Here is a 12,426-nt window from a genome sequence, read left to right as displayed (position 1 = left end):
CATTTAAAAAAAAAATAAAAAATATGATAATTATTTGTTATATTGTTGATGGTAGTTTAATCACCTTTATTATCACATTAATTTTAAAGATTTTTAAAGTTAAATTAATATTAATTTAATATTTTATATTTAGTTAAGGAATATTTGGTTGGAATAAAAACAAAAAAGATAAAAAAAAAAGGTGAAAAATAGTATTTTTTTTTCTATTTGATTGAGAGTTAAAATTGTCCAGTGCTGTAATTAAGTGCTAACCCCCGTTTTTGATTCGTTTTGCTCCTTTTCTTTTTTTTTTTTTTTTTTTTTTGCTGCATTTGTTGATTGGGGACAAAATTTACTGTCATAAACCGTACGTATACTGTTTATACATTGTTTATGTATTAAAAAATATTAAAAATAAATCTCACGCTACTATTTACACATTTAAAAATTATTTTGCTAAGTATTTTTAGAACAATCAATTTTTATGAACTTTCAGCAACAATAAATGCTATCCAAACGAACCCTTTATTGAAAACAAAGTTTTGAATTTTATTCCAAATTAATGTTGGTTATAAAAATGAAATATTTCGATAATGCAGCTGTACTTATTTTATCTTAAAGCTTAATTGTACTTATTTTATCATAAAGCTTAATTATTTAAAATTTACCGTACCGTACTGGCCGGTACAATTAAAATTTACCAGTGAGTAGCCGGTACAAAAATACTCTTATTTTGTCCCGGATTAAATACCCCCATACCGGTATTATTCTGGCCATACCGGGATAAATACCGGATTCCGGCTGGTAAATAGATTTCGGGTGAAACAAAAACACTTACCGACTTACCTTTTATACATTTTTGTTTTCACCTGATAATGTTTTTTTTTATTATCTCGTTCTCTCTTCTTCTTCTCCCTTTTCTTCATATTTTCTTTATTTGTAACTTTCCTGTCCTCCAATTTTTCCAACTTTCCTCCACTTTTTGTTCTTCAGCTCTTTCTTCAAATCTCTCTCTCAGCATTTGAGTGTCTATGTCCGGTTGTTCCCTTCTGTTTGTATTTTTAAAGCTTTTTTTATTAGTTTTGTGTGGCCACGTGAAGAGGCAGAGGAGTTCTTCATCCAAGAAAAGAAAAAGTAATGTAAAGCATTAAATGTGATAAGACTTATCTTGAGAAGTGTGAGTGAACCTTTTTGTTTCAATTTTTTTTTTTTTTTTTTTTTTGCTTTCAGCCGTGAAGGCTTATTTTTTTACTGTAAACAGTACAATCATGCACTGTTTACAAATGAACAAATATTATTTTTTAGTAATTTTTCATTAAAAATGAGTCTCACGATATTATTTAAGCTTTTAAAAATTATTTTGTTATAATATTTTTAGTTTTTAACTGTATTCAAACGGACCTATTGTACCGGTAGCTAAATCGATATAACATCCGGTACGGTATTAACTTTCTTATTAAAATACTTAATTTAATATAGTTTTTCTTAAAAAAATTCCTTATAGAGTGATTAGATTGATTGTTAAAAAAAGATAAGAGGGAATCACAGATTTACACTATATTAATAATATAAATCTTATATTGTCAGTACAATGTATATTAAGAATTTTCTAAAATTTAAATATAGTACAATTTCTATAAATAAACAAGTATGTAGGGGTACTATGAAGACTATAGAACCAACATATTGGGGTACTGTGAAGACGATTTGAACTTGTTCTCATGGTAACCTTGAATATATATATATATATATATATTTGTCATACATTTCCTCTATTTCCAATTATTTTTATGTATTTCCTTCCTCATCTAACTTTACCTTCTCGACCTTATTCGCATATTTAATTTCTTATAATTTTAAATAATTATATGAATTACAAACCTTCATTCACAAAAACAAACCCTAAATGAGATAATTCTATTTTTAGACCATTTGGGAGTCCAATTATACAAGTAGACCCCAAATTTAGAATACATGTGAAATTTTAAGAGGGAAAGCGGTAAGTTTAACCAAAAAGTGGTCATTCGAAAAAATGTTGACAATCAGTAAACGATTGGTTTGAAGAGAAAGGATAAAAAGGAAGAAAATTAACCATTGAAAGAGTGGTTTATAATAAAAAAAAAAACCCATCAAAAGAGTGTTTTTTGTGATATGAAGTTTATTTTTGGTAAGTATGTTGAGTATGTAATGGTTCAGAAATCTTTCTTTGCTCTTAAAAGATTAAAACGTTTTTTTGTTCCTGAACTTGTTTTTTTGAAGTCAATCTCACCATCTTTTTATTTATTAAAAAAAAAAAAAATTCAAATTCGTTATATGAAGATCGGATATATCATATATTGAATATGCCAAACCGACTCTATAGCAATTTAAAAAAAAAAAAATTAATGAATTTTATTGATACCATTCTGAAACTATATATTGGACATCAATACAATACTTTTATAATAAGAGGCACTGCCGGAAATTTTCAAGGCGAAAAGAAGACAAAGCAACCTAGCGAAATGATGCTAAATCCATTGACTCCACCTTAATTTAGGTAATTGGCATGAGAAGTTTATATATATATATATATACACACACACCATTACAAATACTTATATAATATAATATATAATTATATGCTACAGCCCCAATAAGTGCCCGTTTGGTTGGGCTTTTAGAGCCAACTTTTAGCATTTATGCACATTTTATAAATGCTGAGGAAGTTTTTGCGTTTGGTGATTGCCCAAAACGCAACTTTTTGATAAAAGTTGCGTTTTGGGCCAAGGCAAAAAACGGATCCGAACGCGCAAATGTTATGGAGGGTCAGAGGTCCATAAGCAAAGCAAACGCGCATCATGTATCCGTTAGGTTTGCCTGTTTACCAAATTGCCCTTGCAATATTAATACCTCAGTTCTCTCACACTTCACGCTTTCTCGTCTCTTCTCTGCTCTGCCGTGCCCTCAGCTCTCTCACTCTCACGCTCATCTCTTCTCTGCTCTGCCCTCTCCGTGGTAAGTGAGCCGTGAACCTTCTTCCTCTTTCCTCTTCTTCTGGCATTAGCTCATCTCATCTGTCTTTCTTGCACTGAAGTGTTTTTTTTTTTTTAACACCGATCTGCTACCAAAATACCAGGTACCGATCTGCTACCAAGAACACCGATCTGCTACCAAGAACACTGATCTGCTACCAAAACACCAAGAACACCGATCTGCTACCAAAATACCAGGTACCAACACTGATCTGAATTTTTTTTTTTTTTTTAACCGAGTGTGGGAAAAAAAATTTTAGCTAAAAAATTTTCAGTGCTACATGCTTTGTAATTTCTTGCCGGGTACTAAAAAATTTTCAGTGCTACATGCTTTGAAATTTTTTTCTTTCTTTTGTGGATGCTCTGTAACATTGATGATGATAGTGCAACATGCTTAGGGAAAAATGCTTTGTAACAGTGCTTTGGGTAATTTTTGATTTATGCACCTCTGCTTATGGCTACAAAATTATTATTCCTATTGCATTCTATGAGATTAGTAAAATCAATTATTTTATAGAGAATCCCTATAGGCTTTAAACACTTATATTTGGGTTGAGTTATATAATATCTTATATGGATGCAAATAGAGTCTTAATTTGATCAACACTTAAATTGATTCTACTACAAAGCAGGTTTTAGGAAATTCTGACTTTCGGGCTCATAAGTAGATTCTTATTAGTCCATTTTTGGATGCACTCGAATCCGGACCTAATTTTACAATCATATTGGGGTGCATCAACATGCAATTGAATTAAAAAAAAGTAATACACTTATACATGGGACCACTATGAGTAATTGTTAAAAAATGAAATTAAATGCACCGATCACAAGTTGACACTTAAAACATGTTTTTAGAGTTGTCCGATTCTTTCTAACAAAAATTACAATATCATGTTTATTAGTTAGTGGATCCACAACATCTAGTGAGGGCCATGAGGCACATACATTAAAGTTATTTTCTGTGATAGATTTGATCCTTCCTTTTCTTGTTCTTTTTTTCATCAATAGTTGGGTTAGGAGATTTGAACTTTGTATATTTTCATTATAATAAAAAAAATGTTCCAAACAATTGAACTAGAAGGTTGTTGGCATTCAAAGTTCAAATTGAATCAACTACAATGCAAGTTTTAGAAGCGTCAAGCCCTTTGACAGGTTTCATAGAAGGAAACATTCAAAATAGGCAAAATTACACATGCCTTTTTAGATTGGTATTTACTATTTTGGTTATTTAAAATTTATTTTTGTCATTTTAGCTATAGTCATTTTAGCTATAGTTATTAAACTTCATTTCTCCGTGGTATTTTCCANCACGAACCAAAGGTATAAAGTTTGAACGTCACAAGAAAGAATCCCTGATAAGTTTAGGGTTCTTGAAGAACCAAAAGAAGAGCAAAGCCTCACATTTTCTGATTTTTATTTAATAATCTCTGAAAAATGTTTACAGACTTAGGAGCCTATATAAGGGCTCCATAAAACTTGACAGACAAGAAAATATATTCTAAGTGTAGCACATTGACCCAATGATTATAATTGAATCACGAACCAAAGGTATAAAGTTTGAACGCCACAAGAAAGAATCCCTGATAAGTTCAGGGTTCTTGAACAACCAAAAGAAGAGCAAAGCCTCACATTTTCTGATTTTTATTCAATAATCTCTGAAAAATGTTTACAGACTTAGGAGCCTATATAAGGGCTCCATAAAACTTGACAGACAAGAAAATATATTCTAAAATAACTCCTAATTGATACCTAACCATATCAGGAATCAAATTTGACCTAAAAAAGCATTAAATGCACCTAAAAATAAGGAAATAAATCACATAAACCTAAAATAACGTTTTTTTACATAAAATACCAAAAATAATAAATTACAATAATTAAATAGTAAACTGTGTCGTTCATCATTACCTATCATTAAAAAAAATTCTTTAAATTTATTTTAGATACTTTGTGTTGATCATCGTGAAAATAAAGTAATTATGCTTTTCAATAAAACTTTCTACTTATCGAAAAAAATTTAATCTAGAGATAATGAATGTGACATGCTTACTCCCTAGAGATCCCATTACTAGTCTTTACTAAATATATTGTAGCCTCTGTTTGCATCAAATTTAACAATGATTTGTGAACTTTGAGGGAAATTTGAAAATGGTTTTACTGAAAATTTGGCTCATGTCAAACAAAACATAAATGGACAAGAGATCCAATTGTTGTAGCCTGTAGAAAATATATATTTTTCTTTTCCTTTATTAGGTGGGGGGCTAGAAGGGCTTCTTAGTTTCAAATCTCACCGACAAAGCAGTGATTGTGGCTTCTATTTGAAAGTGTTTCACTTCTAAGTTACATATTCTGAAACTGACTGTTTTCTCTTATAGTTCTAATGCAAAGCAATCCCTCCTACAGGCTGCTCGGAAAGCCCCTGTTGCAAAACTTGGTTTTTTAGTTCAATGTAACAAGTGGGCAATCATTGTTTAGTTATTGCTAGGAGAAATTCCCAAGAGGACAATTTTTTTGCACAAAGGCATGGAGAAGGCTTTGAGACCGTACTTTAAATTGACAAATGTAAGTCTAGGTTCCCAGTACTTGAGTTGTTCAATTCAGTTTTTCCATATAACATAGAGCTCCAGGTAAGTCCAAGTTCAAATAATATTGTTAAATTACCGATTGTCTTAAAAGTTTAAGCTATTAAGATATAGTAAATTTAATCATTTAACACACTCCTCCTCACTTGTGGGTCTAAACTACCTTTTATTTTAATAGGTGAGGCCTAACACGTGTGATTTTGGTAGAGTGGAGGAAACAATGATCGAACTCAGGATCTCATTCTCTGATACCATGTTAAATTACTGATTCTCCCATAAGTTTAAGATATTGGGATATGATAAATTTAATCATTTAACCAATACTTCTAACAAATATATGCCTAAATCCAAAACCCAGGCTGATACTTTAAAGTTGTGTTTGAATTTTAAAAGCATATAATTTTCATAATTGATGTCTAAGATAATCTATAATTGTATTGATTTTAGACTTAGTCTGTATTGAATCTGAGTATAAGTATTTCTTAAAAATTATACTCCCTCTAGCTTGTCCATCTTTTCTTTGGGAGGTCCCACAAAAGATGTCCACATTCTAAAATGAGTTTATAAAATACTATAGCTTTTCAAATTTACCTATAAAGGTTCTACCTTTTTGGAAAGTTCAAAATGTTTTAAGGATAATTTTGGAAAAGTTCAAAATGTTGAGTTTATGAAGATAGAAAACTAATATGGGACAGAAGGGAGCATTTGAATTCAAATCATCAGATATTATTATTTTTTAGAATGTTTATCTGATTCAAAATGAAACTCAGATCCCAACCCTCTAAAAGCATAGGTGTTTTTTTTAGCTTTTATGATTGCCTTTTCTTAGCTTTTAAAGCAAGACCTTAAGAAAAAAAAAAAAAAAATTTATGAGGATACTCTTTTATGTTCTTTATCAAGAAAGTAAGATATAATATAACTCTAGATCACATGCCATGCAGAATGAGGCTAAACTGAGATTACAATGTCTTCACTTGTCAATTTACTTTGATAATTACTAGCATGACGCCTGGTAGTTGACTCTGTTTGGCTTGAAATTTGGCCTCTCAAGGTTCAACTCTCCAGTTAGGTTCATGAGCATTTACTGTGATATGATATTGACAAAGATGGTGTGTTTTTACCAAGAGGTACAAATCGGTGATTTGGAGCTCCTCAAGCATGTTGCTAAGCAGCTTTCAAGTACTTTCAATTCAGAGCGGACCCATAATTTGATTGTTAAGCTGTAGCAAAATGTCAAAAGAATTGGGCTATGCAACATCAAGTATTTCTTATTCCTGTATCTCTCTAACTGATGTTGCAAAGAACCTGAGACTAGACTCTGTAAAACCCTATTGTTAATGTTGAGAATATTGTATCAAAGGCAATCCAAGATGGCTCAAAGGAGACTAAAGACATCTACTTTACAAATGAGCCTCAATTCACATTTAATTCAAGAATTTGTACAAGAGGTTTGTTATATTATTGGTTCAATGTATCATATCATCTTGAACATGAGGATTGTACTGCTTAGAAATGCCTTTTGCAACATATGATTTCTACTCTTTCCAAATAAGTTTCAATTTGTCTTCTTTATAGTTATTTTATTTTGTTGCATTATATGTTCTCTTGGTTTAGTGTTATTTGAACTGGACTATTGAAAAATTATTTTTTGTTCTTCTCAAATTAGTTGAGCAAGTCCATCTCTTCCTGTTAAAATGCACAGGGCAATTTATGTGTTTGTCACAATTTGAACTATTTTATGTTTTAAAGACTATATTTGTCTTTACTTCGAACAAAGTGAAATAATGGATTTGATAAACAATTCAATAAGATGATTTGCGTTATGATGGAAAGGTGCAATTCTATGTTAAATATAGCTTTTCTTATGTTCTTTTTTTTCCCCCCTATTTGCATGTATAGCATTCATGTATTGTGGTTTGCTTCCAACAATTTATTCTTTGATTGTAAATCATTAGAAAGCAAGGTAAATGTGTTTCATGTATTTTCTCTTTTGTTTATATTATTCCCTTTTCTTCTTCTTTTTCTTTTTTTTTTCTTTTTTTTTTTTGAGAATTTACATATTTTAATTCCGTAGACAAAAGTAATTTTTCTGATATTAAAGGTATTGTTCCTTAGTGCCAAATAATTGTTTGAATTGGAAGCCTTAAGGAACAATTTTCATGGACAAGGAGACCTCATTTTTTGGTATATTAATTTTATGTTCAACTTTGTATTACAGTTCTACAACAAATGATTGACAATTTTTTTTTGATAATTGGTAGATGCCTCACAATTTTTTTTTTTTTTTTTTTTTNTATTATTATTATTATTATATGAAGTAGTTTATTAATAAGTATGAAATAAACTCACATAAAAAAAAAAATAAAAAAAAAGTATGAAATAAACTCCTTTATATATACATTGTCCTTTTTTGTAATTTACCCCTCAAAATGCCACTTTTATAAATGCTAGCCAAACACTCAGCTTTTTCAAAAAGCACTTTTTAACAGTTTTTACCAAACACTCAGCTTTTTGAAAATGCACTTTTTCATTATGCACTTTTTAAAAACTCCACTTTTTCATTATGCACTTTTACAAAAAGCTGAACCAAACTCACCCTCTCTCTTTAATATTTTTTTGACCCCTTTTACTGCAGTGCCTGAAGAAAAAAACTAAAACCAAATACTTTTTAATTATTTTTTCAACAATTATAACAACTGTAGAAATAAGTTTATGAATTTCTTTATTTTTACTCTACAGTTGTACTCAACTGTAGAAAATTAAACTTTTATTTACATTTTTTAGTGACCGTGGATATAAATATATTGAAAAAACTCAAGTTACTCTTTCTTATTAGATAGTCTAGTTGTCATATTATTTTAATTCTTTATGCTTTAATGCACATTGCAATTTCAATGGATTTTGCTTCCATAGTTTTAATGAATATCTAATTGAGTTTAGGGGCAAAATTGTCTTTAGGGACTAAAGTAGTCAATTTTGAAATCTCATGGACTTGATTTGTATTAACCCAAACATCAGGGTGGTTAGTGAAATTTACCCTGCCTTTTAACCCTAGAGCATGATATAAATACGGAAATACCCCCAATTTATTCCTCCCTTTTCTTTTCTTCAGCTGCCCCCTTCCCCAACTTTTTCTCTCAATTTTTTCTGTGTCTCTTTCTACCCTTATCGCTTCGGTTGACACACACACAGAGCAAAATGGAAGAAGAAGCTTTCTTCACTCAAATTCTTCGGTCTCTCTGACTCTCTCTCTCTCCAAGTTTCTTCCCTTCGCTTCAGATCGATGAAGACCAACTGTAACAGATCTCTACTTTCCTGATCTTTCGAATATCTGAGATTCTCATATAATCGGTGAGTTTTTTTTTACACTTTAGGCTGTGTTTGTTTTGTTTCGTTTATTCTGTGATTTTTTTTTTCAAGTGAATGGTGATTTTGCTTTAGAGTGATCTGTGTGAAAAGTTTTGAGTTTGTGGTTTTTATCGATTCTGAGTAGGGGTGGCAAAATCAACCCAAACCCATTTGCCCACCCAAACCCACCCACTTAAAATAAACCCAAACTCACCCAATTATTAGTTGGGTTAAATGGGTATTAACCCAATTAAACCCAATTAACACTAATGTTTATTGGGTTTTAATTGGGTACCCAATTACCCAACCCCAAAACTACTAAAATTACCAAAATATCCCCTCAACTTAAAAAATGACCAAAATAACACCTAAACCCAAAAAAAGACTAAAATACCCCCGAAACTCAAAAAAAGACCAAAATACTCCCGAAACCTAAAATTGACCAAAATACCCCCAAAAACCTAAAAATGACCAAAATACCCCTGAAATTCAAAAAATGACCAAAATACCCTCGAAACCCAAAAAAAGACCAAAATACCCCCGAAACCTAAAAATGACCAAAATACCCCTGAAATCCAAAAAATGACCAAAATACCCCTGAAACCCAAAAATGACCAAAATACCCTCGAAACCTAAAAATGACCAAAATACCCCTGAAACCCAAAAATAACCAAAATACCTCCAAAACCTAAAAATAACCAAAATACCCCTAAAACCCAAAAAATGACCAAAATACTCCTAAAACCCAAAAATGACCAAAATACCCCCGAACCCAAAAAATGACCAAAATACCCCCTACAACCCAAAAAATGACCAAAATACCCCTGAAACCCAAAAAATTACCAAAATACCCTAGAAACCTAAAAATTACCAAAATACCTCCGAAACCTAAAAAATGGCCAAAATAACCCTGAAGTCTAAAAAATAACCAAAATAGCCCTAAAACCTAAAAACTGACCAAAATACCCTCGAAACCTTAAAATGATTAAAATACCCTCGAAACCTAAAAATTAGCCAAAATAACCCTGAAGCCTAAAAATTGATCAAAATAACCTAGAAACCTAAAAATGATCAAAATAACCTTGGAACCAAAAAATGACCAAAATAACCCCGAAGTCTAAAAATTGAAAAAAATAACCCCGAAACCTAAAAATGACCAAAATACCCCCTAAACCTAAAAAGTGACCAAAATACCTAAAAATGACCAAAATACCCCCTAAACCTAAAAAGTGACCAAAATACCCCTTAAACCTAAAAAATAACCAAAATACCCTCAAACCTCTAAAATGACGAAAATACCCCTAAACCTTTGAAATGACCCAAATAAACCCAAAACCGCTGAAATGACCACAAACAACGTGAAACCTCTAAAATTTCCAAAAATACCCTGAAACGTCTAAAACGACCAAAATACCTCTAAACCTATAAAACAACCAAAATACCCCTCAAAATATCTAAAATGACCAACATACAACTAATCCTATAAGATGAACAATATACACTCGAAGCCTCTAAAATTACCGAAATAGTGGTTTGGGGTATCTTAGTCATTTTTTAGGTTTATGGGTATTTTGGTCATTTTTTATGTTTAGGGAGTATTTTGGTCATTTTTTAGTTTTATAGGGGATTTTGATAATTTTTTAGGTTTAGGGTGTATTTTTATCGACTTACAGATTTAAGGGGCTTTTTTGTCATTTTATAGGTTTCGGGGAATTTTGGTCATTTTTTAGGTTTCAAGGATATTTTAGTCATTTTAAGGTTTAGGGGTTATTTTTGTTGTATTTAGGTTTCAAGGGTATTTTGGTCATTTTTTAGGTTTCAGGGGGTATTTCAGTTAATTTTTAGGTTTCGAAGGTACATCGATTATTTTTTAGGTTTAGGGGGTATTTTGGTCATTTTTAGGTTTAGGGGCTATTTGCGGTTTTAGGGTATTTTGGTCATTTTATGGTTTTGGGGGGGGGGGCATTTTGATCATTTTTAGGTTTCAGGGGTGTTTTGTCATTTTTTGGGTTCTAGGGAATTTTGGTAATTGTTAGGTTTCGGGGTATTTTCGTCATTTTTTTTTGTTTTTGGGATATTTTGGTAATTTATGGGTTTTGGGGTATTTTGGTCATTTTTAGGTTTCAGGAGTATTTTGGTCATTTTTTGGGTTCTAGGGGTATTTTGGTCATTTTTTAGGTTCTCAGGGGTATTTTGGTCGTTTTTTAGGTTTCAGAGGTATTTTAGTAATTTTTGGTTTTGGAGGTATTTTGGACATTTTTGGGTTTAGGGGGTATTTCGGTCATTTTAGGTTTAGGGGCTATTTTGGTCATTTTCAGGTTTCTAGGTTATTTTGGTCAATTTTTAGACTTCATGGTTATTTTGGCCATTTTTGAAGTTTCGGGAGTATTTTGGTCATTTTTAGTTTTCAGGGTTATTTTGGTCAATTTTTAGGCTTCAAGGTTATTTTGGCCATTTTTTAGGTTCTAGAGGTATTTTAGTAATTTTTTAGGTTTTGGAGTATTTTGGACATTTTTTGGGTTTATGGGTATTTTGGTCATTTTTAGGTTTTGGGGGTATTTTGGCCATTTTTAGGTTTCTAGGTTATTTTGGTCAATTTTTAGATTTCGTGGTTATTTTGGCCATTTTTGAAGTTTCGGGATTATTTTGGTCATTTTTAGTTTTCAGGGTTATTTTGGTCAATTTTATGGCTTCGAGGTTATTTTGGTCATTTTTTAGGTTTCAGAGGTATTTTAGTAATTTTTTAGGTTTTGGAGGTATTTTGGACATTTTTTCTTTTGGTTTATGGGTATTTTGGTCATTTTAGGTTTTGGGGTATTTTGGTCATTTTTGGGTTTTAGGGGTATTTTGGTCATTTTATGGGTTTTGGGGGGGGCATTTTGATCATTTTTAGGTTTCAGGGGTATTTTGGTCATTTTTTGGGTTCTAGGGATATTTTGGTAATTGTTAGGTTTCGGGGTATTTTCGTCATTTTTTTTGTTTTTGGGATATTTTGGTAATTTTATGGGTTTTGGGGGTATTTTGGTCATTTTTAGGTTTCAGGAGTATTTTGGTCATTTTTTGGGTTCTAGGGTATTTTGGTCATTTTTAGGTTCTCGGGGTATTTTGGTCGTTTTTTGGGTTTTGGGGTATTTTGGTCATTTTCTAGGTTTCAGGGGTATTTGGTCATTTTTAAGGTTTTGGAGGGTATTTTGGTAATTTTAAGGTTTTGGAGATATTTTGGTCATTTTTTAGGTTCAAGGGGGTATTTTGGTAATTTTGGCTTTTAGGGTTATTTTGGTCATTTTTTGGGTTTTTGGGGTATTTTGGTCATTTTTTGGATTTTGGAGGTATTTTGGTCATTTTTTTGGTTTTGGGGTATTTTGGTAATTTTTAGGTTTTGGGGGCATTTTGGTCATTTTTAAAGATTTTAGAGTACTTTGGTCATTTTCACTTTAGTGGCATTTTGGTAATTTTGATAATTGGGTAATTGGGTGGGTTGGGGTTTACCTTAATAATTGAGTTGG

Source organism: Quercus suber, unplaced genomic scaffold (genome assembly GCF_002906115.3).
Source record: "Quercus suber isolate HL8 unplaced genomic scaffold, Cork oak 2.0 scaffold_487, whole genome shotgun sequence".
In the NCBI taxonomy this organism is placed as follows: domain Eukaryota; kingdom Viridiplantae; phylum Streptophyta; class Magnoliopsida; order Fagales; family Fagaceae; genus Quercus; species Quercus suber.
The sequence above is the reverse complement of the archived record's forward strand: the minus strand, read 5'-3'. Positions refer to the sequence as shown.